The sequence below is a fragment of the Triturus cristatus genome, chromosome 5_1 (assembly GCF_964204655.1).
Source record: "Triturus cristatus chromosome 5_1, aTriCri1.1, whole genome shotgun sequence".
NCBI lineage: Eukaryota > Metazoa > Chordata > Amphibia > Caudata > Salamandridae > Triturus > Triturus cristatus.
In genome coordinates, this window is record NC_140587.1 from 75,938,018 (window position 1) to 75,964,719 (window position 26,702).

The following is a 26,702-nucleotide window of genomic DNA, read 5'->3' on the forward strand; positions in this document are numbered from 1 at the left end:
TCCGCTCTATCTTCGTGATATGAATGAGCTTTTGCAGTTTAGGAGGGCTATCAAAACGTATCTGTTTCCTTTTTCAGTTTAGTCTGTGCGCCTCTACCCTTGTATGGCTTTGTGGTGCTGGGACCTTTCTGGAAGCGCCGGGACGCCCCTTGGCTGGGGCAGCTGTGCGCTATAGAAATGTTTTTAACATAACACATAACAAATAATTCATTTGATCAAGTTGCCATTCATATTTACCTATTCTGGCTAAAGTCGTCCTCTATGTCAAATCTGGTAGTCTCGCAATTCTATCCCCATCAATTTAGCAGGTTAAGTTCATCAGGAATTTGGGCATTAATTCCGTCCATCAATGATTTGGCTAACAACTGCCCTGCAGTGTCACCGTCCTCTCCGTCAGCATATCATCAGGAAATCGAAGGAGCGACCTTCCGACCTCTGTATTCTATGGGTTTTTATAACAATTTCAATAACAAAATGTAACAAAATTTAGTTTTAAATTGTTCTGATTGGCTGATCAGGGGTCAACCTCTCTGTTCCCATAAGGTTTAGTCCATGATGTCAGCATACTTGCTGATTCCTGTTCTTTAATAAAGTCTTTTGTCTGTAGCATTGGCATAATTCCCAATGGCCTTGATAAGTACAGCTTGCCTGGGGTCAGGACAGGGCCATTGTTGCTCATTTTAGCGCAGGCGCACTTCACCCAAGCCTTGTTCAGCGTTGGCAGTCGGGTTAGGCACCAAAAGCAGCCATCTTTTGGCAGGCCAAAATGGACAACTTAAGTAAAGCAATACAAAAACGTAATTAATATATAGAAATGACTAATTAAATGTTATTCCCTTGCTAATACCCATATGTGTGTGTATTTATCTAGCAAAAGCAACACTCATTGCTGGTTATACTTACAAAATAAAGCACAAATCACAATTACATCACCAAAGCATGCAATGTTCTATTTATCTATCATTAGTATGCGTACGAAATTTAGTTCACGTCATTAATTAGGCCATGCAGATGCAAATCCCACGTGTATTTCGGTCATTAATAAGGTTGGTTAGTTATTTTCACATCACTCCAAACCATTAGTATTATTATAATTAATCAATTTTCTAATTAATAAAATGACATGCAAAATGGGGTGGGTATACAAAATTTTGCATAACCCGCTCCAGCACATCCATAAAAAGTTATTAGTACAGAAACAAAAAGCAGGATCAGTGGTCCACTGCAGGTCTCAGGTTTGTTCCCCTCACTGCTGAATATATGATCTTAAGAGGCATGCTTTCTTGAATTAAGTTGGACCAAAATGCGATCCGTGGACAGACACTTTGATTCAGGAAATACTGAATAGCTAGATGGCCCGGGATTACATATATTTATTGACAGCAAGGTGCTCGTAATGCTTTAAAAAGTCCCCCTCCCCCCCAGCGCCTTGAGACCCTCACGGGTGAGTGGCGTGCTATATAAACCCCTGATTGATTGAAAAAGTACTGAGGCTGTCGGCGTCACGTGTATGGAAATACAGCTGTATATTAATTTAAATTAAGTGTGTGCCTAGTGTTATATAAAGTGCTCTGATACCTATAGGGTCACTTTGAAGTCGGAGGCCTGCTGAGCAGTGAAAGCCTAAAACTTGAGCTAACAGTCAGACAGGGTGTTGTGCATGCAGAGTCTGAGCCATGGTGTTTGATGCCAAATCTGATCCTGCAGCACACAGAGTTTGAGGCCTGGGTGCACTGTATGAAGACTGAAGCTTGCTACACACAGACATCCACCCGCATGTAGGCCGAGTCTGATAGATGAGGCCTGAAGCATGCTATCTAGAAAGTCTGCTGCACACAGCTGGAAGCCCAGCATCGTGCACAGCTACACTGTGCACACTGATGCAAGCCTTCTGCACGCAAACAGCATTACACGGATGCAGACTCTGTGATGCACACTGCTACACACAGAACGAACATGCACAGACAGTAATGCCTATTTCCAAAAGGCAGTGCAATAACTGCTGTACAGTTTAAGGCCTTCTGCACACGGGGCTGAGATCTGATGCCTGCAGTGCTACGAGTCAGGCAGAGATCAAGGGCACATCAAACTCAGCAGTCACTAGTCTGTCGGCAAAGTTGTGTCACTCATTTAATTAACTTTAGAGGGGCGCATGGGTGTAATTTCTGATATTTATATGTTTCCCTTGCCTTCATCTCTTAATTTTGCTCGCGAGAAAGTGTCACTCATAGTTGTTGAATGTCACTTATAATTACACTGCAATTATGGAAATGTCACTCATAGCAATCTGAAACCTTGGCAGCTATGTAAATGCCAGTCCTATTGCATTGCAAATGCTTGTTTTCCTGGCTCTCCCCTCCTTCTAGAGCACCATGGTGTGCCAAAATGGGTTTCAAATATTTTTCTAACTACGGGTATTTTTGGTTGGCTCTAATTGCACTTACTTTGTACTACCAATGTTACGCTTCGGCCCCTTGTTTCACTTTGATGCTGAACGTTTCGCTTCGAGGTTCTATGCTGTAATAATCACTCTGCTCTCAAGAAGGCGCAGGGGAACAGCGAGAGAATCTCTAGGTATACAAAAAGCCTAAGTACTGTTATTTTGCTTGCGACCAACCTGGTGGCGCCCGTCATCTTAGACAGTAATGCCCATAAATCATGACGTAAACAAGGCATGAATTACCAAAATGTAATTTTGTGTGAACACCACTTGACCCAGCACAAACTGTGTACTGGGTAGTTTATTTGTGTGTGCATTAAAACTCTTATACTGAATACGATTTTGATATGTGTGTGAAAGTGTGGTTCACTCTCGCTGTGGAGCCTCTGATGCCAAACACAAGAAAAGGTTTCACTTCACAATGGCGTTACTCGTTGCTATCCACTGGCTAAGTCTGCAAAGATCAGTTTGTGGCATACATCGAATCCTATTTCTGTGTCCATTGCTTGTTTTACTTAACAAAGATGGCGTATAATAGGATTTCCGCACAGATGTCGCTGTGAAACTTCCTGTTCGAAGATTCCCTTTTCGGGTGTTGGAGATGTCGCTATAGACGGTTCCAAAGGAACGTAGGCACCTACCTGCCTACCTGCCTGCTCTGCTCGTTGGGAAAGGTAAGGCCTGGGCCCAGCAACTACCACCACTACCACTCCTCCAGATCCAGCAAACCACCTGTGCCTGCATTCGAATCCCCTCATCGCGAATCCGTACATACCAACATTTGGGAAAACCAAAGAGTGATATTTAGGCAAAAACAGGGGGTTAATTTCCTGATAGCATGACCATCTATTGAATTGGACGGAGACACGCAACTAAGATAAAAGGGTGAATTAACATTGTTTTGCTTTAAATTGCAAGTCGAAGACCTAAATCGGGAGTGCTGACTTCTATGCTTGTTGCATCACGCGCTACCCCACAGGCACCGCATATTGGACCGCACGGGAAATTCGTGGTTAGTTTCTTTATTAACCTCACATGTGACTCTACCACTATTTATCACCTAGGCAACGTCATGGGCTAAACCACTAAACACAAGAGGCATTCCTTTCTGCAACCCCGGCCCAAACATCATAAAGCAAGGCCTCCCAACTGGGCCACCCCCTCCTTCCAGTTCCAGACCCAGGATCTTTATCTGTACTCAGTGGGAACAGCTGACAGCTCTTCCTGTGTTGAGGCAGCTCTAGACTTCAGCATTCTAGAATATCTTTCAGAGGACCACTTCCAAGGCAGGCACACCGAACTGCCTCTTTTCCACGTCAACAAGCACAGAAACCTCTCCAGAGCCAGGTCCCCATGCTTCATCTCAGTAACACCACAGCTGCCAAAATCTCAGCCACCCCCCAGAATGTCATCCATGTTTCAACCTGTAGTAAAGTACCCCTTTTGACATTACCTCCTACTTTGTGCCTGGTATCTGGTGCAACTTTGAATGAGATTGTACTGGGTTCCTGCTAACCAGGTCCCCAGTACCAGTGTTCTTTCCCTATACTGTATGATTGTTCCACAATTGACACCCCTTTAGGATCCCTGTTAGCCCCTAGTAAGTGGGACCCCTGGTACCTAGGGCCTTTGTACTAAAGAGGGCCGCTAAGAGCTACAGCATGAATTGTGCCTTTGCAGCCTGTGTGTCTTGGTACAGAGAAAACCTAAGACATGGCACACATCTGTGATGCCATGCCTGCCAACACTACATGTGGCATAGGTAAGTCACCCCTATGGCAAGCCTTACAGCTTTAAGGCAGGGTGCACTATAAACATGTGTGGACTTATCTGCGAGAGTGGATATGTCCCGGTGATATCCAAGTTCACCCATCGATATTTCCAGTGCACGGGGAAGCCATACTGAGTACATGGGCTGGGCACTCATTACGCGTTCCCCAGCTACACAATGGCATAACTATACCCAAGGGTGTTTGGTACTAAACACCTCATCTTTATAAACTCACACTGGTGCCAGTGCTGGATTTATTAATAAATACACCCAGAGGGCACCACCTACTGGTGTGTTGACTGACAGGTCTTGACCAGCCTGCCGCCATAGACTGGTTTCTGACCTCCGAAGGTGAGATCCTTCGCTCTTTGAGGTCAGGAACAAAGCCTGCTCTGGGCAGAGGTGTTCACACCTCTTCCGAGCAGGATGTGCAAAAGAGTCAGTGTCTGGCAAGAACTACAGCAGAACTTTGCGTTTTGTCGCAAAGCCCTGCCGTCTTCTGCCCTAACTTGACAATCGCAAGATAATGACTCGTTCTGCGAGCTGGAGAACTACCAAAGCCTTGGGTAGCCTGCCAGCACTTCAAAATCCAGTCTCTCTTGGAGTAGAGTAGCTACTCCCCTGCAGTCCTCGGGCACCGACAAGCAGACTCCTGTCCATCCCCTTGCAGCTCCCTGGCCCGAATGATGCCGCAGACAACAGGAAGAATGTACTCGTACTCTGGAAGGTCAGATATGTCACCCCACTGAGTGTGAAGACAACAGGACCAACAGAGCCTTGCAGAACCAACCCCTGGGGTACCAAACGCCCTGCACCAACAGTAAGAGTCCAGACCGGATTCTCACTGCACAAGGCCCAAGCAGCCATTAAAGGACATCCGCATCATTGAGACACACTTCGAGAGTGGTCCACATTTTGCCCTTGCCAGCTGTTTGTCCTTTACGGGGAGGTGCACCTTTGTGCACCCAGCCGACCTAACCACACTGCACCCGAGTCGCCAGATCAAAGTCCCCACAAATCTGCTGTGTCCACATACTCCAAGACCCCTTGCAACTTCAGCCCCCACTTTGGAGCCCTTGGACTTGCCCGCAAGTCCTCCCTATGCAGCCTCTATTGAGGTGGCTACCCTTCTCCATTGCATGAAGCTACCATCCTCACCAGCACCCTGCTCCTGGTTGAACCCGGGCTGTTTCAGAAGAGCTGCTGGTAGTACTTTGGTACTTGGCCCACTACTTATTCCGATCCCAGAAGGTGAACCCCTGAAACCTACTGTATCTACCTTTATGCTTCTTTGACTTTTCTTCCCTTAGGATTGTATTTTGCATAAACGCGCATAGATTTGAACGTTTTACTTACCTGTGAATCGAAAAATGTACTTCCCTTTTATACGACGTTCTTGAATTTAAAATATGTATAAAAAGAAGTGTTATTTTCTGAATTTGGTTTTAGATTTATTCTATGAGTGTATGTCTCATTTATTGCATATGTGAGTACAACAAATGCTTAGCACTGCCCACTAAGCCTAAAACTGCTCATCCGTACTGCCACAAAAGAGAGCGTTAGTATTCTTTTCTTTTGCGGCTGCAAACTAGTTGGGGACCCACTGGACTCTCTGAATAGCGGTGCTTCATTTTAGTTCACTATATAGAGAGCCAGCTTCCTACCAAATCCTTATGCCATCTTAAAACGCGGAGGAGCCATGCTTTCAAATGTTCCCAAATAGCCCTTTATTTTCAAATCCACCCATCCCTTGCTAGTCAATGTACCACATCGTGCTTCTCTAACACATTAATCACGGTAACTCCAGCAGAAGATACCACTCATCCAGCAAACCCAACACAAACCAGAAAAACTGATTTGTATGTTTGCCCTTGAACCTGTAACATGCTCTGCTGCCTTTAAGCTAGGTCCACGCTATAGAAATCCCAAATGCAGACAGCCCCATATATTGCTAAGCAAAGTAAGAGCCAACTCCACTGTGAACTTATCAGCTATTTATGGGCCCAGGCAATTCTTGATGCGCTATGCTAGAGCTAGCTAATCCACCAAAATCTCTTCCACATCCACTCCCCATCAGGAGCCTCCTAAATGGCAAGCCTTCCCACCAGTATTCAGCCTGCACTAGTGTCCATGTAGCTACCCATTTCCCCCAGTGTCAACATTCCTATTCTGTTTGCATACACTATTCGAGGTCCTGCATAGAAATCGCAACATCAGAAGACCATCTGAGTTGCACAGTAGAGTGATCACTGCCCCCCAGGTATAGGGTCACTCACAATCTTTCAAAGTCTGTTCGGCTCTACAACTAGCACAAACAAAAATATCAGCCTTTCTGTTCTGTGGCAACACTCTGCACAAACAGTAATTCTACTTAAATCCTCAGTCTGTTTCCTTGCACCGGTGCCTATTGGGGGATAATATTCACATTATAGGACAGACACCAATAAGTCCCTAGAAACTACTCCAGCACCACCAAATAAAGCTTCAGTGAATTACCATCACCTGAGCCCTTCACCATACATGTTCTGGATTCAAGCAACTCTCCCCATCCATTGGTATCCTTGTTAGCGCCCACGCAGAATACTTCTTTTTCATGACTCCGCCTCCAGACACCAAACCAACGCCCCCCACAACCACCATCAGCGCCTGGATCCCCATCAGCACTGAAGACACCACCCACGTCATGAACACCATCCACTCTGGCTCTCCCTCTGACCCGTGTCCTCACCACATCTTCAACAAAGCTGACACCATCATCGCACTCCACCTCCGGAACGTCATAAACCACTCCTTCACGTCCGCCACCTTCCCAGAGAGCTGGAAGCACGCAGAGATCAACGCTCTTCTGAAGAAACCCACATCGGACCCTAAAGACCTCAAGAACTTCCGCCCCATCTCTCTTCTTCCCTTCCCTGCAAAAGTCATCGAGAAGGGCGTCCATAAACAACTGACCGCATTCCGCGAGGCAAACTACTCCCTCGACCCATCCTGGTCCGGATTTCGAGCCAACCGCATCACCGAGACCGCCCTCATCGCAGCCACCGACGACATCAGGACCATGCTTGACAATGGGGAAACAACCGCTCTCATCCTCCTAGACCTCTCAGCCGCATTTGATACCGTCTGCCACCGCACCCTAATAACCCGCCTCCACAACACTGGGATCCAAGGAAAAGCCCTTGACTGGATCACCTTGTTCCTCTCCAACAGAACCCAGAGAGTCTGCCTCCCTCCCTTCCGCTCCACGGCCACCAAGATCATCTGCGGCGTACCTCAAGGCTCCTCGCTCAGCCCAACCCTCTTTAATATCTACATGAGCCCCCTCGCCGCCATCGCACGCAAACACAACCTCAACATAATCTCCTACGCCGACAACACCCAGCTGATTCTCTCCCTCACCAATGACCCAGCCACCGCCAAAACCAACCTCCAGGAAGGAATGAAGAACGTCGCAGAATGGATGAAGTTCAGCCGCCTGAAACTGAACTCAGACAAGACGGAGGTCCTCATTCTCGGACAGTCCCCCTCCGCCTTGGACGACTCCTGGTGGCCCACAGCGCTGGGCGCCGCGCCGAACCTGGGATTCATCCTGGACTCCTCCCTCACAATGACCAAGCAAGTCAACGCCATCTCATCCTCATGCTTCAACACCCTGTGCATGCTCCGAAAAATCTTCCGGTGGATCCCCACCGAAACAAGAAAGACGGTCACCCAGGCCCTCGTCACCAGCCGACTGGACTACGGGAACGCCGTATACGCAGGAACCACAGCCAAACTTCAGAAAAGACTCCAGCGCATCCAAAACGCCTCAGCACGACTCATCCTCGACATTCCTCGCCACAGCCACATATCCGCCCACCTGAGAAACCTGCACTGGCTCCCCGTCAGCAAAAGGATCACGTTCAGGCTCCTCACCCATGCACACAAAGCGTTCCATGACATGGGCCCCGAATACCTCAACAACCGCCTCACGTTCTACACTCCTACCCGCCAGCTACGCTCCGCCAGCCTCACCCTCGCCACCGTCCCACGGATCCGCAGAACCACCACCGGAGGAAGATCATTCTCCTACCTAGCCGCCAAGACATGGAACTCCCTCCCCACCCACCTACGACTGACCCGGGACCATCTCACCTTCAGGAAACACCTCAAGACCTGGCTATTCGAGCAGTAGCAGCACCCCCCTCCCTCAGCGCCTTGAGACCCTCACGGGTGAGTAGCGCGCTCTACAAATGTATTGATTGATTGATTGATTGATTGAACAATCGCAATATTGCACTAGTTAATCCAAATATTCAGTTGGCTATTTCCATCGGCAGAACTACATTCTGTTATTTGGATGTGTATAGCATACATTCTACCATTGGTGTTACCTACTACCTATCATAGTAGTCTGTGATTTTTTTGTGTATATTTCACAGGTTACCATTACACAGATGTCTAATTCAGCTTGTGATGGTTGTACGTGTATTGTTAAGGTGATAGTTTCAATTAAGGAAGGGAATGGCTTATTAATTGACCTGTTGGTGTATGAGTTTGGTGTATTAGTGTTAAAAATGGAAGACAGCGAATCTTTCATGTCTCTTCTAAGTTGGTCGACCGACATGCCCAGAGATGTAGTGGTGTGTGTTGCTCTGTTTTTTGGTTACAGTGATGGCAAAATATATGGTCCTTCTGGATTGTATTATGTGTATGTTAGAAGTTCTGTCCAAATTGTTCTTTTGGCTTTTGCTGTGTTTTGTTTGCATCATGCTGAGAAATGCTGTTGCGAGTATGTTTATAGCTACGTATATGGCATGCTTTTTTTCCTCCAAAGTTTTATATAGTGCAAACTTGACCCTCGGGTATCAGAGCACTTTACAAGAGCACCAGTTGCGTTACACAAGGACATTCATTAGGTCGAGCCTGGGCAGCGCATGCACTGCTCTGCGAAGCATGCTGTATTCAGGTAGGGAATTGATGCTCCGCTCATATGCTTGTGTGATTGTTCACTTTAAACTGTGGCTTTCATTGGTCAAAAGGCTTAGTAGTTCCTCCATAGCACGGGTACTCATAGTACGGGCCGCCAGCGGCCCGGCAAGCCAGCCTTGGCGGCCCGCGGACCTTGCAGACATCATACATGTGCTTGTCAGCAAACACCGCCGGTTGCAGCAGCGCGGAGCTATGGGGGCCGGGCGATCCTTTTAAAGACCATTCACTTGTTATTGAGGCTTTGTTGTATTTCACCTCTTCTTAGCGCCCCTGCATCTCCCCTCTGATTGAGTGGAGATGCAGGGGCGCTAAGAAGAGGTGAAATACAACAAAGCCTCAATAACAAGTGAATGGTCTTTAAAAGACCTGTGAAGTACTCGGGTGCGGCTTTGTGTGCCCGGGAAGCATCTCAGCCCAGGGTGACACACCTGCGGGGGTGAGGTGACAGAGGGTGAGGAGGACAGCAGGGTGTGAGAGCAGCGGGTGAGGTGATGGAGGGCAGCAGGGAGTGACAGCAGCGGGTGAGGTGACAGAGGGAGACAGATGGGGACAGAGAGAGGGAGACAGAGACAGAGAGGGAGACAGAGACAGGCGGAGGGAGACAGGGACACAGAGGGAGACACAGAGGGGGACGGACAGAGGGAGGGAGACAGAGGGGGACTGACAGAGGGAGGGGGACTGACAGAGGGAGGGGGACTGACAGAGGGAGGGGGACTGACAGAGGAAGGGGGACTGACAGAGGGAGGGGGACTGACGGAGGGAGGGAGAGCGAGTGAGGGGAGGGAGACTGACGGAGGGAGGGAGAGAGAGTGAGGGGAGGGAGACTGACGGAGGGAGGGAGGGAGAGAGAGAGTGAGAGGAGGGCGACAGACTGACGGAGAGAGGGAGAGAGAGTGAGATGAGGGCGACAGACTGACGGAGGGAGACCGAGATCGAGGGAGGGAGACAGAGAGCCAGAGGGAGGGAGACAGAGAGCCAGAGGGAGGGAGACAGAGAGCCAGAGGGAGGGAGACAGAGAGCCAGAGGGAGGGAGACAGAGAGCCAGAGGGAGGGAGACAGAGAGCCAGAGGGAGGGAGACAGAGAGCCAGAGGGAGGGAGACAGAGCCAGAGGGAGACCGAGAGACGGAGGGAGACCGAGAGACGGAGGTAGACCGAGAGACGGAGGGAGACCGAGAGACGGAGGGAGACCGAGAGACGGTGTAGTAAGGAATCCCTTAATACGTACATGCATTGTTAAGTTAGCATAACCACGTTAGATGTTAGAAAGCCATCTTGCTGCTTTTGCGCACGACACTGCGTTTACATGTTATTGATTAAACAAACCGCTGACTCGAGCTTTGCCTCACATGAGAACAATCTGTTGTTACCATCCCGAGCTCTGCGCAGCGACCTTGGTCTGTACATGGTGTGACAAACAGTCTGGGTTGTTAGACAATGCATGTTTTCCACTCTAGGTTGATCGACCCACTATTTAGCCATAACACACAGGCAGCTGCGAATACCTGAAAGCTGGTGCTTTTAATATTGCAGACATCATGTTTAATATTCAGACCGAAGACGAGCCTTCCTGCGAGAAGACTCCTGATGCTCCTGTGATGTGAATTCACTAAGCTGATCTTTGAGGTATGGGGTCCCCTATTCAAGCCTAAGAGACCTTTTATTAGCATAATAATAATATTAGCTTCTTAGTAAAGGGAAGGTGGTAGTATCCACTGTCATTTATAACATGATCACTCCTTTTATATTCTATGGTATTGTAACGATGCTGATGGGTTTTAATTATAATCATTTGTCTGCTTGTATTAGCCAAAGTACTGCATCTGAGGACACGTGGTCTATAAAAATAAACTCTTTTTATTTTCACCGTGTCTCTGTTTTATTTTTGTTGTGGACTGATGTGAGAATAATATACGAACAGGTATTTCCGATTCCCACCATTCCTGAGAGTACACTGAGTCGCTTGTTCTGGGTTGTCTTTTCATTGGGATCGCCGAGCCAAATCTCGGATAACGAATGGGACACTTATGCTAGCCGGATACTGGGTTCTGGGTTCTGAGGTGAGTTTCTGGTACACCACAATTCACTGAGGTCCTGGGGTTCTACGCATAGTTCTGTGTATAAGCAGAATCCCTGCAACAACGGGGGGAGACCGAGAGACGGGGGGGAGACCGAGAGATGGGGGGGGGGAGACCGAGAGACGGGGGGGAGACCGAGAGACGGGGGGGGGGGGGGGGAGACCGAGAGACGGGGGGGGGAGACCGAGAGACGGGGGGGGGAGACCGAGAGACGGGGGGGGGGAGACCGAGAGACGGGGGGGGGGAGACCGAGAGACAGGGGGGGAGACCGAGAGACAGGGGGGGAGACCGAGAGACGGGGGGGGAGACCGAGAGATGGGGGGGAGACCGAGAGACGGGGGGGGGGAGACCGAGAGACGGGGGAGACCGAGAAACAGAGGGAGGGAGAGCGAGAGGGAGACGAGCAGAGTGAGTGAGTGAGATAGAGGGAGGGAGGGAGACAGAGAGAGGGGGGCAAGCAGAGTGAGTGAGACATAGGGAGACAAAGAGAGGGAGAGAGGGAGGGAGAGAGAGAGAGAGAGATGTGTATGCCGGGTCTGGTGGCTCAGTGGACGAAGTCGTCTGCTGCAGGGGCCTGCGTTCAACCTCATGGGCATAGTTATTTTTTTTGCTCTAGCCCCGCCCCCTCACCCTACTGCCCCCGCCCCCACCGATGCAGCCCTCGGCCATAAACCACACTAAATTTGGCCCGTGAGAGAAAGTTTGAGTACCCATGCTCCATAGTACCGCCATGTCTAATTTTGTAACCTCCCATGGCAACACCCCCTGTTACGTGTGTAGTTACTTGGTAGGCTTTAATTACAGCCCCAGAGCACTATTTTCTCCTAAGGCTTTTCAAAAAATTAATTGTAGCACGCATTTGTAATGCAATAGGTCCAGCCTTTCCGAGAGTTTAAGCTATTGGCATTGTAAATGACAAGCCTTTTATTTATCTCTTTTAAAAAGAACAAATACATAAAAGGCATTTTCCTTTACAATGCCAATAGCTCAAACTCTTGTAAAGCCGAGACCTATTGCATTGCAAATGCTTGTTTGTTCTTTTTAGGTCGAGCGTGAGCCAGCGCGCAAGCCCTGCTCTGCGAAGAGCTGTGGTAGTTCATTACAGAGAAAAGCTTCGCCCACTTCCCCCCCCCCCCCCCCTTATCTTTCATTGGCTTGTGTGTTTCTCCTTTGTAAATGCTGTATTCTGATTAATTATGAGGCTTGTTAGTCCCTCTTTAGTACAGCCATGTCGTCATTTGTATCCTCCCATGTCTACTGGCCCCTTTACTTAGTTATTACACAGTGTACTATTTTCGTCATTGAGTTTCTCCTAGATTAGGCACAGCGACATGCTGTGGTTACATTCAGTGCGCCGTGCGCGCTTTCACTTTTAAAACAGCTGGCGGTGGCACAGTGGCGGACTTTAACTTTTAGTTGTGTGACAGCGTATCATTTGCATTTCTCCCTGGCATGGCGAGCTGAGCAGATTGCTGGAAGAAACCGGTGAGGGGGCGAGACAAGTTGGAGAGGGAGAGACCCGGCTGCCCCGATGTTTCAGGTAAGAGCCTGGCTTCCTCCGGCTTGCTACGGTTTAGACTGGGGACTGGCACATAGATAACGTGGAGTTGCAGAGCTCAGTGGGGCCCTATTGTAAAGAGTTAAGCGTGGGTCCTCTGTTCTCCGTTTTACTACGAGGGACATTAAAAAAGTAAAAACAGGAGAACAGACACTGTTTCAGGAGCATTAAAACATTGATTTTCACGCAGGAGTTTTCATAATTGTGTGTAGATTTAAACAACGAGTAATGCTGTTTGAAATCTATCTGCTGATGGAGTGAGTATTTATATATGGCACGCAGAGTGCATATAAACCCAAATAAAAATATGAAAACCGGCCTCGGTGTCCAAGTCACCTTCACAGCCAGAGGCTGTAAGAAGAAAGGCGGAGAATGAACCCTGCTCTTTACACCGCAGCCTCCCTGCTTCTTGACGGAGGTCTCTCGCTCCCTTTGCTGCCAAGAGCACATTTGAAGCCCGGATTCGTCACGCAGGAACAGGACATTGGGTCAAACAAACATAATTTCAACGCTGCCAGTAAAAGGCGGGGCGCAAGACGGCTTCATACTCGGTGGGCTGCAGCAAGCATTTCTTCTTTCAAAGGTGCCTTTCAAACCACTGATAGCAACTGAGTGACTGACTGTGCGCCTCTCGGAATCTGGTATTTCTAGGCACTAGTGAGATATGCACAGGGCTGGGAGTCCCTGAAAGGGGTGAGGCCTATATAATTAAGGACGTGGTTTAAACATATACACTATACCCACACATTTGCAACTGGCATAAAGTGGCCATGCTCAGTTGATTTGCTGAGAGGCCAAGGATTGAACAACCAAGTATTCTGAACACCTTTATGCCCCTGTTAGGCACTGAGAAACTCCACTACCTTGAACCACAACTCAATTGTGCCCCTTTAAAAACAGTTGGCTGTGACCCAATTGTTTTTTTGTTTTTTTTAAATCTTTTTATGGCTGTGACCCAATTTAAATTATGTACTGGACAATAGTAATAAGCTGCCTGAGGGAAGTAAAAAAAAAAAAAAAGTTAACCCTCTGGGAAGAAGCAAACACTCATAGGGAATGCAAGATTAAGAAAGCCTATGTAATATAAGCAAGAACCACATGGGTTACCTTAAAGTTTTTTTACAATCATTGTTCAGAAATCGATCAGTGTTTTTGTATTTTAATAGCATGCATTTGCAATGCAATAGGTCTCGCATTTGTGAGAGTTTAAGCTATTGTTATTGTAAATGACAGTGCAGTTTATTTAGAGGTTTTAAAAACAACACGTATATAAAAGGCATTGGCATTTACAATGCCAATAGCTCAAACTCTAGCAAATGTGAGACCTGTTGCATTGTAAATGCTAGTTTCCTTTCTGTAGCTCATGTCCTCTCTCTGTTTTCTTTCTTAATCGGAACGCAGACACCAGCTGAAATTGCATTAATGCAAGGCCCTGCACAGATAGCACGGCTCCGCAATGAATACACATTAAAGCACTTATGAGGGGACAAATGATTTTGTTCTCATTAATTAAAATGTAAGTGTGCGCATGTGTCTTTGCTCGAGCATATTTGAACCATGCGAGTATGTGCACGTGTGGGCTTTCCAAAATGGGTGCGCAAGCTGGCCGCCTTTCAAGTGCAAAATCCTTTCCCTGACATTTATAAGGAGCTATTTGGAACTGGAGCAAATAAAATGAGAGCAGGATTGGAATTGTATCTGTGGTTACGTAGCTCATCGTGCAAATAGCGCTATTGATGTCACCTAAATCACAACATGCCTCCGCTCTGAAGGTCTTTGTTAATGAGGGTGTGGTGATTGGAGACCCAGCGGCATCGCATGGAGAGTCACTGCGCGAGGCGACAGCGATCATTCATTTGAAATAGAGTGAAACCCCCCCCCTAAGAGTTGTCCAGTTACTGTATCTACTCCATTCTTGTGAGGCGAGAATATGTAGTCTCGTCCCACTGGAAGGTGAGGGACGGTTCTCTCACCACAACCAGAGATTTACAGGCTGCGTGTAAAAATAGTTGAACTTTTCACAAAGGGAGGTCCACAGCAAAAGCATGTGCTCCGAGTCTCCTTTCTGGTCACTCTAACGTGAACCTAACCAATCCTGCACATGTTCTAATGCTGTTTTCAGCATGAGAAGCACCAGGATTGGATGGAGCAGGCCAACCTAGCGTTCCTTTTGTGACTGCAGGCCTGTGGCTGCAATCCCCTAACTGTTATACCGTTGCTGGATTGTTGTGGGTAGAAGAGTGCATGCCGGACTGGACATTGCAAGACAGCCGGGCAGTCCAACTTGCGAACCCTGCACTTTTCTTGTCATCCCACTGGTGTCAATAAGCAGGAATCACCCGGGCCCCGCCCCCCCTCACTCGCCGGTACCAAGCACATCCTAGAAATGGTAATGAGGGAGATCATTTTAATAATGCATTTGTTGTTCATTTACTGCTGCACACGCAGCAGGCGGGGGGCGCTTCACCGCCCTGGAGGAGGAAACGCTGATGAGTGACAATGGTGCCCAGTTTAAGTCTGACACGGCTAAGGAGTACTTACAAAGGAATGGGTTACATCAGTGTGTCATCCAGCTGGTAACAGTACCGTTGAGGGATTCAACAGAGTTGGCAAGGTCACAATTCAATTGGCAGGAATGGGGCATAAGGACTGGTTGGTTGAAGTAAAGAAAATGATTTGGGTTTATGGGTCCCCTTCCGTTACTGGATATAGTCCTTTTGAATTAATGAGAAGTGGGTACCTTATACTAAGGACAACATGGGTTGGATGAGTGAGTCTAGAAAGGTGGACTGGTCTGCAAAGGAAGTGAGGAATAGCATAATAAAGGCGTAACAAGTTTATAAGTATTATTATAATGACAAGCATGCTTGTACTGACATGGCTTAGTCTGAAGGGGAATGGGTTTGTGTTAAGAAGGCGGGCAGAGTTCCAAAGCGTCAAAGTTCTTTCTCTGAACCATCAAAGGTGGTAGAGTGTCTGAGGAATTCAGTATGCGTGACAGTAGGGTGTGGCATATTCAGTACACTTAAGTGATGGTAGGTTGTGGCATTTGAGTTGCATTGCAAGATAATAGGGAAAAGAAGGATGTAATTTTCCTGTATTTACTGAGGTCAGTAATCATTTGCAGGGGACGAGGGGTCTGGAGTGTCAGCAGAGGAATGCCTGAAGGTTGTGTATTACCGTAATATAAACCACAAATTATATTTTGTATTTTATTTTCGTGGGTTCTGTTGCAAGTCCATATATTAGCTGTTCATATTTTATTGCTACTTTGTTTTTTTAATTGCATGTATGTTACAATTGCATACTTATTAATAATTAAAATAATACCGGAAATGTGTTTATGTAGATGTGTATATATATTCCAGCTTTGCTCACAATGCACGATTTAAATGAACAGACTGACCTGCAATCCTCTTACATTGAAACTGATGTGGCCACACAAGTAAGATTGAGGAAAATCAATTTAGTGCAGAAAGGGGCTGGGATCCGTCCTTTCAAACCTATGCCAAAAGACGCTGTTGATACATATAATGATATGGCCATTGATGATCTAAAAAAGTTGATTCATAATGTAAACAATAATAGAACACAGAAAAACTTACATTACAAGAAACGAGAATATGACCGAATAATGAAAAAGTTGGGTGAGAATCATGATATAGTAATACATTCATTCAATCAGATAAAGGTGGTAATCTGGTAATTTGGCCAAAAAATGATTATGTACAAGAAGCACAGAGACAAGTGATGAAGTATGCTATAAAAAAACTAGTATGAAGGAATACAATACAGCTAAGGACACATTACAGAAACTGTTAGAACAGTGGAGAAGGGAAGGTCTTGTATCGACTGAAGAGTACAAGTTTATGTATAACAAATTCCCAGTGTTACCTGTGTTATATTTGATCCCAAAAATACATTAAAATGTTTTGCCCGTTTCGGGTAGGCCCATTATTTTGGCCATTAACTGTGTAGGAGAGAAAATAGGTCAATATATTGACTATTTCTTACAGGACTTGGTCAAGGATTTGCCGAGTTATGTCAGAGACACCGGTGACTTTTTAATGAAAGTTGAGGGGCTAGTGTGGACGGATGACTTACATTTAATCACGCTGGACATAGTCACTTTATACTAGCATAGACCATAGCTTAGGTCTGAGAGCAGTCAAACACTTTTTAGACACAAGAACGTGTGAATTTTATCAACACAACAAGGTAATTCTTGAGCTCATCTCATGGTGCCTCAACAACAATGTTTTCCTTTTCAGTAAGGATGTTTTTAAACAGAGAGGAGTAGCTATGGGAGCCTGTTTCTCCCCCAGCTACGCATGCTTCCATGTTGGCTGGTGGGAGGAACAGGTTCTCAAGAAGACACATCATGCATCATTTGAGTCGCATGTTCTTAGCTATCTCAGATAACATTGATGAAGTTTTCATCTTGTGGAAAGGCAGTGAGGTAGAAGCCCAACAATGTGTTAGTCATTAATGACCATTCCATGAACCTAGCTTTCACGTCTCACATCCACAAAACCCAAATTGAATTTCTCGATGTGAGGCTTCGCATCAAAGAGGGTAGACTTGAAACTACTTTGTATAGAACGCCGACATCTGGGAACATCGCGTTACATGCGAATAGCGCAGATCCCAGACATTTAATTGCAAGTATACCCTATGGAGAAATATTAAGACTTAAGCGCATTTGCAGTGATGATGCAGATTTTGAGTGCTTACATGATATGTCTGATAGACTGAAAGCTAGAGAATATAGCGAAAAAAATCATCGGTGAAGCTATGAAAAAGGCTAGCATATGACCTAGACATAGTCTATTTAAGAGGGATAACACGGACTCTCATGAGCAAGAACAAGGAACAGCACCTAGGCTAAGTAAGGTGGATACTCCTAGACTGATCATCACATACTGCAACGAAGAACGCAAAATTAGATCTATCATCAAAAAACATTGGTCCATTGTGTTAATGGATAGTGTGTTTCGCAACAGAATAGTAAAAACCCCTATGATCACTTTTAGAAGAGCAAAGACAATGGGGTCTGTTCTTAATAAAAACTCTCCGGAGACCAGAAAAGCTGCTAACTGGTTGCAACCAGCACGAGGTTTTAAGAAATGTTCTTCCTGTAGAGCGTGTAAATTTGGCTGCAATAAGACACATTATTCTACCCCTTTTAGTGATTCCCTAATCCCTACCTATGGTAATTTACAACTGTAAAACAGAATATGCGGTTTATGTTCTGACATGCACCTGTGGTCTTAACTACATTGAGAGTACAAAGCTACAGGTGCATGTCAGAATATTACAGCATATAAGAGCGAGCCATTCTTCACAGCGACCCAGCAGCAAGGCACTTCAAAAGAATCCATGCTAATGATGTTAATTGTCTTACCTATTATGTTATTAATGCTATCCCAAAACCACGAAGGGGAGGCAATAGGGAACGCCAACTTAGACAATTAGAAACTAAAATTATTTTGGAATTCGACAGTAAGTGGCCTAATGGGTTAAACAACACAGAAGACCTGTACAATTGCCTTTAAACATATAGTGAAAGATGTTATTGGTTTTCCGGAGTTGTCAAATAAGATTTGTAAAACTGAATCCTCTTTGTTACCCACTGTTTACTGGGCTAAAATAAGAAACCATGAAAAGTATAATGATGGGAATTAATGGCAACAAGAACTGTGTGTGTATACAAATTGTAGTAGCTGCTGCCAAGAAGAAGATGTTTTCCCCAAGTCAAACTTTTTTAGTATAATGAACTTTTTGCAACACATTTTATTTATATGCTTTTTAATGGTATTTTCCATTATTGGATTTTACTATTATAGTTTTTTTTAAAAGATATGCATTTTAATTATACTAAGAATTGTTTTTAGACATATACTCTATTGCACTTTATATTCTTTGCACATTTGCACCATTTTGCACATCAATAATAATTTTTTTTGGCTGCTAAAACACATATGCACTTTACTCCGATGTCTTACTGGATTTATCCAGAAATGAGTTTTTCTTCTGATGAGGACCAATTTCAATTGCTTTCGCATCGCATGCATTTTATCTATAGGGATTATCCCATAAGAAAATCATTTTTGCACAAAGATTATATTTTTTAATATTTGCTATGTGATATTTGATATCTTGTATTTATACAATAAGTTTGTTTTGATTTGCGGTTTTAACTGTTTTTTATAATATCCAGTAAAGACAATGAACAAATGTACTGCACCTTAAAGAAGCGGTTCAAAATGTGAGTCTTTCTTCTATGGCAGTAATCATGTGACACGGAGGGGTGGAGGTGGGTGGATACCAAGTAAACACTTTAAAAATGTAATGGCGATCTGTAAACCTGCATGTGAACAAGGGCTCTTGAAGCCCGAAACGCGTCGTGCGTGGGTTGGAGATTTTAATGAAATTAAACATCTTGCCTGAAAAACTGTGGGGTCTGCGTCTCCTTCTTCGCTGCCTGGAGGCTGTAAGTTGCAGGAGTTGAAATATATATATATATATATATATATATATATATATATATATATATATATATAACTATATATCTCTATCTCTCAATCAAAAAAACAACAGGTTGCCCCCTTGAAGATGCCACACACTGAGGGGATTAACACACGATGCCACAGGCGGTTGCAGTGTTGCCGCTACCTCTCGCCTTCTGATATGCAGCCAAACGCGTTTCGGAATTCTCCTTGATCACTGGCTTTTGCATCTTACAATAACGAAGAGAGCAAGCAGTTTGGGACACCCGCTTTATTCAGTAACATGTCCCGCCCCAGTGGGCGTTCATTACATTGCATTGTGGTTCTAATAGTCCCCAAAAAATATGTATGCCGAACTTGTAGTCCCATCAATCACCAAGTGGGTGCTGCTTTTCTCCATGCACAATATTTTCCACAATGGGTGAGTAGAAGTAAAACGCGTTTGGTGAATCGAGGGGAATGAGCGAGAGCAGCGACTTTGTCACCGCCAGGGATGCGAGTGCGGTAACTCTTCTCTGAGTGACATCTACTTTGTGGGCAACCTTGTTTTTGATGATATGTGGCTGGTCCGGTCGCGGAGATGTCCCGCCGCTAATCATAGCGGATCCTGCTGTTCTAATACAGCGCCGTGTGGAATTGAAGAGGCTATATCTTCGGGGGATATTGGTGCCAAAGGAACTGTATCCAGCACATTTCCGTACTTGCAACAGGGGCAACGACGCCCACTTGGGTGTACTTTGGATAACCTGGGGTTTTTCCAAGCATATTGACTGCATCTACCATAATGCAATGCCTGATGGCGCCCATTGGGGCGGGACCTCAATCCAAATAAAATGGTTTCCTTACACGGACGCTGCCTTCGTGTCTCAGTTTGCACCAGTGATCAAGGGCTTACCGCCCGAAACGCGTTTGGTGAATCGAGGGGAATGAGCGAGAGCAGCGATTTTGTCACCGCCGGGGATATGTGTGCAGTAACTCTTCTCTGAGCGACATCTCCTTTGTGAGCAACCTTGTTTTGGATATATATATATTATCTACTGGCGGTCGCCAGTAGATAGTTATAGTTAGGACCTATTTTCCATAGGAAATCCGCAACATTCTATTGGGAATATCTTTGGCGCCGGTTGATGAATCTTCGCGAAATTTTCAAAACTTTTGGCCAGCTCTGCTCCGCTCCTACCCTAAAAGTTTTGCGGTGATCCGTCAAGCAGGGGCCGAGAAAACAGGGGGGGTCCCAAAATGCTTTTTCCCCATGCAATTTCCCATAGGATCTGTTGTCGCAGCTACAGCCCGAACCGCTGAACGGAATGACACCAAATTTGGCAAAGAGGGAGTCCTCAGTTCGGACTCGTGCCTTTTGCATATATGGTGTGAATCTGTTCAGTAGTTCCTGAGAAAATGAGAGTTAAAAAGATAGATATATCTATGGCCGGGGAGGATCCGCCGACCCTACCCGCACCATAAGCGCACCCTCCCCGAACCGAGCGCGCACCTTCCCGATCGCGCGCTGAATGCTAATTGGCTGTCGAGTGTCCCTCTACATTCGAAACCAGGAACTGTTGGCGGCCATTTTCTGCCTCGGTAGAAGCGAGGCAGAAGATGGAAGGGGAATAAGTGTGTAAAACATATAAAGGGGGCAGAGTGGAAATACTCTGACCCTCTAGAGGTGCTTAGGGGGTCCCAGAAGGACCCCCTGGGGCCCCCTTTTAAAAAAAACACGGGGAAATACGCGCACGGTGCACGCATCCTATCGCGTTGGATGCACGGATTCTCCCACGGTGGGTGCGCGGATCCACGGCAACGTTTTTTGAAAAACGACAAGAAATCATTGCTTGTATGACAACTTTCTACACTGAAAGGTAGGGTGTATATTTCTGTTTTTTTAAAGGTATGATTGTTATTGGTTAACAAAAACAGATTGTAAGGAACATTATATATGATAAGCTGATATGTCACTCCTGAACTGTCTTGTGTAGGAACATTGTGTGCTGAACTTGTGATCTGTGAGGTCAGTGCATTGTTCCATGACCTGTTTCTATGGTAACGGGCAGAAGGCAGATTGGGGGAAGGGTTGAAATGTATTTCAGTTGGAAAGGGTTGAAATGTTTAACCAATAGAAATGTGTGTTTGCTTTTGAGTTTATGTGCGAAGGATTGTGATTTGATGTTTTCATGTATATGTGTGGAAAATGAAAGGGAAACTTTTTCATTCTTTGCTTTTGCTGAGAGGTGCACAGTGCAGAGATTCTGTAAAAGAAAATATGGTGAGTGATTGATATACTTCTTAATCTACAAAAGAACTTGAAAGATGAGTTAATTGTGAGGGGATGTATGTAGACTATTTTGATTTTAATCAGACTAATGTATTTTCCCTGCTAAAGTGTAGGGAGTACATTTTTTCCTCTACAATGTGTATGCATGTAGAAACCATTCTGTGATAAGCATTTGTGTTTTTCATGTGTTTGTAAACGGATAACTGTGCAGTTTTTATATTTTGGTAGAATTAGAAACCAGTCATTGTTTATGAATTTGTGAAATGAGTTATGTTTCTATACTAAAATGTAGTACTACTTCTAGATGAAGAAATATGTTTTGGTATAGTGCAAGGGATAGTGGTGTTTGTCTAGAATCACACAGTGAGTCTGTGTGCATTTGGGAGCCACTGTGAGAGAAGCATTTGGTAACATCGTGTATTTTTTGACAGATAACTGTTTTAACTTGTCATGTTGTGAAGTTTTAGTAGCATTAGAAGCCAGTCTTTGCTTATGCGTTGATTAAATTAGTCAGGCATTGACATTAAAGTGTAGTCGTGAAATATGTAGATTGTGTGCAGTTCCTTTACCACTTCCACTGTAGTGAATGAGTTTTGGTAAACTCCTAGGGATAGTGGTGCTTGTCTAGAATCACACTGTGAGTTAGTGTGTATTTGGGATCAGTGTGAGAGAATCATTTGGTAACATCATGTATTTGCTGACAGATAAGTCATGTTGTGAACTTTTAGTAGCATTAGAATCCAGTCTTTGCTTATATGTTGATTAAATGAGTCCTGCTTTGACACTGATGTGCTGTACTTAAATATGTAGATTGTGTGCAGTCCCCTTACCCCTTCCACTGTAGTGAATGAGTTTTGGTAAACTCCTAGGATAGTGTTGCTTGTCTAAAATCCCACTGTGAGTCTGTGTGCATTTGGGTAAGGATTGTGAGAGAAGCATTTGGTAACCTCGTGTATTTGATGACCTATACCTGTTTTAAAAATGGTCATGTTGTGAAGTTTTAGTAGCATTAGAAGCCAGTCTTTGCTTATGCTTTGATTATATGAGTCAGGCTTTGACATAAAAGTGCAGTCCTGAAATATGAAGATTGTGTGCAGTTTGCTTACTACTTCCACAGTAGTGAATGATTTTTGGTAAACTCCTAGGTATAGTGGTTGTTGTCTAGAATCACACTGTGAGTCTGTGTGCATTTGAGAACCACTGTGAGAGAAGCATTTGGTAAGATCGTGTATTTGCTGAGAGATAACTAATCTAAAACTTCTCATGTCAAGTTTTAGTAGCATTAGAAGCTAGTCTTTGCTTATGCATTGATAAAATGAGTCAGGGTTTGACACTAAGGTGCAGTACCATGTACTATTCTGTTCACTGTGGCAGAACTGAACATTTAAAAGTTTTACCTAAGCACTGTACTAGAAGTAGTCTGATTATTTAGTTAGTTTCTAAGTACCAAATAGACTGCTTCAAATGTCTATGTAGTATGCATGTAGTGTTCTAACATACTATACACTTGTCTTTTACACCTTCAATTCCCTAGTCCGTATCCATACACTTCCAGGAAACATCCTGTCACTTCCTTTGCAGTCATCTAGAGACCCATTCAACAGCATGTACTAATCCATTCACTGTGCAAACCCAAACACTTATAAATTCACCAAGACACTCTCTTTCCAGTATTCTAATGATTCAGTCACTGCCTAAGTATTCATGCACTGAGCCAGGTCTTAGCACATGGACTTCTTCAAACCCCTATCCACTATGCATGCAGTCCTCTAAGCACCTACACACTTGTCTTTCACACCTTCAATTCCCCAGTCAGTATCCGTTCACTTCCAGCAAACACCCTGTCACTCCATTTGCACTCCTCTAGTGACCCATTCAGCATCATGTACTAATCCATTCACTGCGCCAAACCCTAATAAATTCACCCAGGCACTCTCCTTGCAGTACTCTAATAATTCAGTCAGTATCCAAGTACTCATCCAGTGACCCAGGCCTTAGTATATGGACTGCTTCAAACCCTTGTCCACTATGCATGCAGTCCTCTAACCACCTACACAATTGTCTTTCTCACCTTCAATTCCCTAGTCAGTATCCATACACTTCCAGGAAATACCCTGCCACTCAGTTTGCAGTCCTTTAGTGACCCATTCAGCACCATGTACTAATCCATTCACTGTGCTAAAACCCACACACTTATAAATTCACCAAGATACTATCTTTGCAGTACTCTAATCATTCAGTCAGTGCCTAAGTATTCATACACTGAGCCAGGCCTTAGCACATGGACTGCTTCAAACCCCTATGCACTATGCATGCAGTCTTCTAACCACCTAGACACTTGTCTTTCACACTTTCAATTTCCTAGTCAGTATCCATACAGTCCAGCACTTGTGACTGCCTTTGCACTCCTCTAGTGACCCATTCAGTACCAAGTACTAATCCATTCCCTGTGCGAAAAGCCTAGCACTTATAAATTCACCCAGGCACTCTCCTTGCAGTACTCTAATCATTCAGTCAGTACCCAAGTAGTCATGCAGTGAGCCAGGCCTTAGCACATGGACTGCTTTAAATGCCTATGCAGTATGTATGCAGTCCTCTAATCACCTACATAGTTGTGTTTCACACCTTCAATTCCCTAGTTCGTATTCATACTCTTCTAGCAAACACCCTGTCACTCACCCAGTGTGTCTCCTTTTAGTACTGTAATAATTTAGTCAGTTAGCATGTAGTCTTTTAGTGAGGTAGGCTTTAGGGTATGAACTGCTTCAAATTAGTATGCACTATGCATGTAGTGTTTTAACGATCATCACACTTGTGGTTCAGGGCTATAGTTTCTTAGTCAGTTTTTATATAAAATGTGTTTGTACAGTAATGGAATAGTATACATTTGAAAGTTATTAATATACATTTATTTGTGATTCTTTTTTACAGATACAGAACAGGAGTGTTTCTCATCTGTTTGCACTCTTCTCGTGCAAGATTGTTTGGATGAAGGGTCCTTGGGTGTTTCATCATACTTGCTGTGCCGCACGAGTATTTTTTGTTAGGATCCCCTCGTAACAGAACTCTTTGGCAAATCTTGCGAATGAAGGTGGCATTGGTCTTTGTTTGCCCCTTGGAAAAAGTTAAAAATGTCTTCACCACTGAAGAAAAAAGTTGTGCGCGTGGTGCCTTCTGCAAAAAAATTTCCTCAGATTCGGTAAATATTTTAAAGCGGCAACATTTACAGTTTTTGTAAATTAAACTTATAAAATGTTGTTAGCTGTATGCATTTTATATATCTGAAGATTTGTTTCTTGTGGTATTTTGTTGAGAATACCATGTTTTTTTTTTTTTTTAACAATCTTTCTGATTTTCCAGGTCTGTCGTCGACATCCGTGGTTCCCACAGGAGTGTTCCGCCTTGTTGTTTTGTATTATTGTTGTTACATTTTGTTGTTTATATTTATGTTAATAAAAAAATAAAGTTTTAAAATAGTTTATCGTTTATATATTTATTATTATAAAAAATAAAGTTTGTAAAAAAAATTAATAATATTTTTGGTTGTTCTCTTAACTGCTGTGTGACTCTTTCTTGTTCTTATTACTGTTATTTGATGGAGTCCACCATGGTGTTACATTTTGGGGCACTTATCGCTGGAATACTGGTGATATCTGCAGTTTGCACCAACTTCTGAATAGTGTGTTAGATTTATCTCAACTTTACTTCCGATAAAGTGCTGATAATGAAATGGAGAGTAGCCGTTCCTGTGCAAAAAGACACGAGGTGCACCTTTGCGATTTATTCTAAATACTAAAATCCTGTATTGTATTGGCTGCACTTACAGTGTACACCCAAAATCTATTAAGAAATCTCATTGTATTTATATTGATTGGGAATAGTGCGTCAGGTGCTGGATCTTGACGAGATACACTGCTCAGTTCGTATATTGTTGTGCACACGAAAAAAATCACATCACAACTTTCACACCAATTGCAATGCGAAACAAATTCTGGCGATAAGACACGTTAGCAACGGGGATTTTACACCTGCTTTCTGCTGGTGTTAAGCAGGACAACTACCTGCACCATGAAAGGGAACACAGCCAAGAGCAACACCAGAACTCCCACAGGTGCCATAGAGTCAATGAGCATGATACAGGGATACCCATGAGGGCCAGAAGACTCATCTCAACAACTCCAGGACCGCCAATGCCCACCAAACCCACATCTTAGTAAGTGTGCCCCTGTGGTCATTGTCTTAGCATGATAGGCACGAGCCCTGCAACATCACAGTGTGCTGTCACCTCAGCGTTGGCAGTGAGCCTGGATGTGTAGCTACGTACGCATCCTCCTGCATGCACAACTGGCGTGTGCTGGTCTGTCGTTCACAGGTCAGTGCAGGGGTGTGCCTATCCGGCAAGGGGAACGGGGTGTCTCGGACATGACCGTGTACAGAAAGTGCGGTAAGTGTGTCTCTGTGTTCTGGTGTGGCCTGTTACAAGAGCCGCAGCAGTTGATGTTGTAAACTGGCATGCACCACCTCCAAACGGCACTGTGATGTTGTAGTTGGAATGTAGCAGGACATGCGCAAATAGGCATTACAATGGCGTGCCGTACGAGCGCACGAGATACAACAGCTCACTGTACAAAAGTGTGGGGGCTCGTGGGAGGGAGGAGCAGCCATTTGGCAACATAACACACAGTGAACTCGACCATGTGCCACATGCTGGGCATCTCATCCATGATGACCACGGTCGCAGACATCCCACAACACCAACGACTGGCCTTTGTACACATCCTGTATGAATGCAGCGTGGTTTTCACTTCTATGCTCGTTCAGTGGTGTGATGTTGGCAGGTTGTGTGACTTGTGCTCCTTGTTGGTGTGTTTCATTTTGGCCATTGTTAGTCTATATGTGTGTTGTACTTAATTATGCATGTGTGCCATTCTGCCCATCTCTTCCCCCTCCCCCCACTCCCTGCTTCTTCCTCTTCCTAGTGCTGTTGTGTCTATAATTTTGTTGCTGCACACATAAATACATGTAAAGAATAAATTAGAATAGTTCCTTGATTCTTTTATGTTTCAAAACTTCTCTATTGGTTTCTTTTTAATTTTCCATATGAA

The 26,702-nt window shown here is 44.8% G+C and overlaps 1 protein-coding gene across 2 annotated transcripts in view; it reads left to right on the top strand.

Moving 5' to 3' along the window:
- Window positions 1-2,975: 2,975 nt before the first annotated feature.
- The window catches only part of LOC146830221 (uncharacterized), a 73,655-nt gene continuing 49,928 nt past the window's right edge, over window positions 2,976-26,702 (top strand). Inside the window, exon 1 of one of the 2 annotated variants that reach the window (XM_085604430.1) lies at window positions 2,976-3,114. The gene's annotated coding sequence lies outside the window, so the exon portion shown is untranslated. Of the gene's footprint in view, window positions 3,115-12,683; window positions 12,799-26,702 lie in introns of those variants that run through there. The other variant, XM_085604429.1, reaches the window with a different exon arrangement.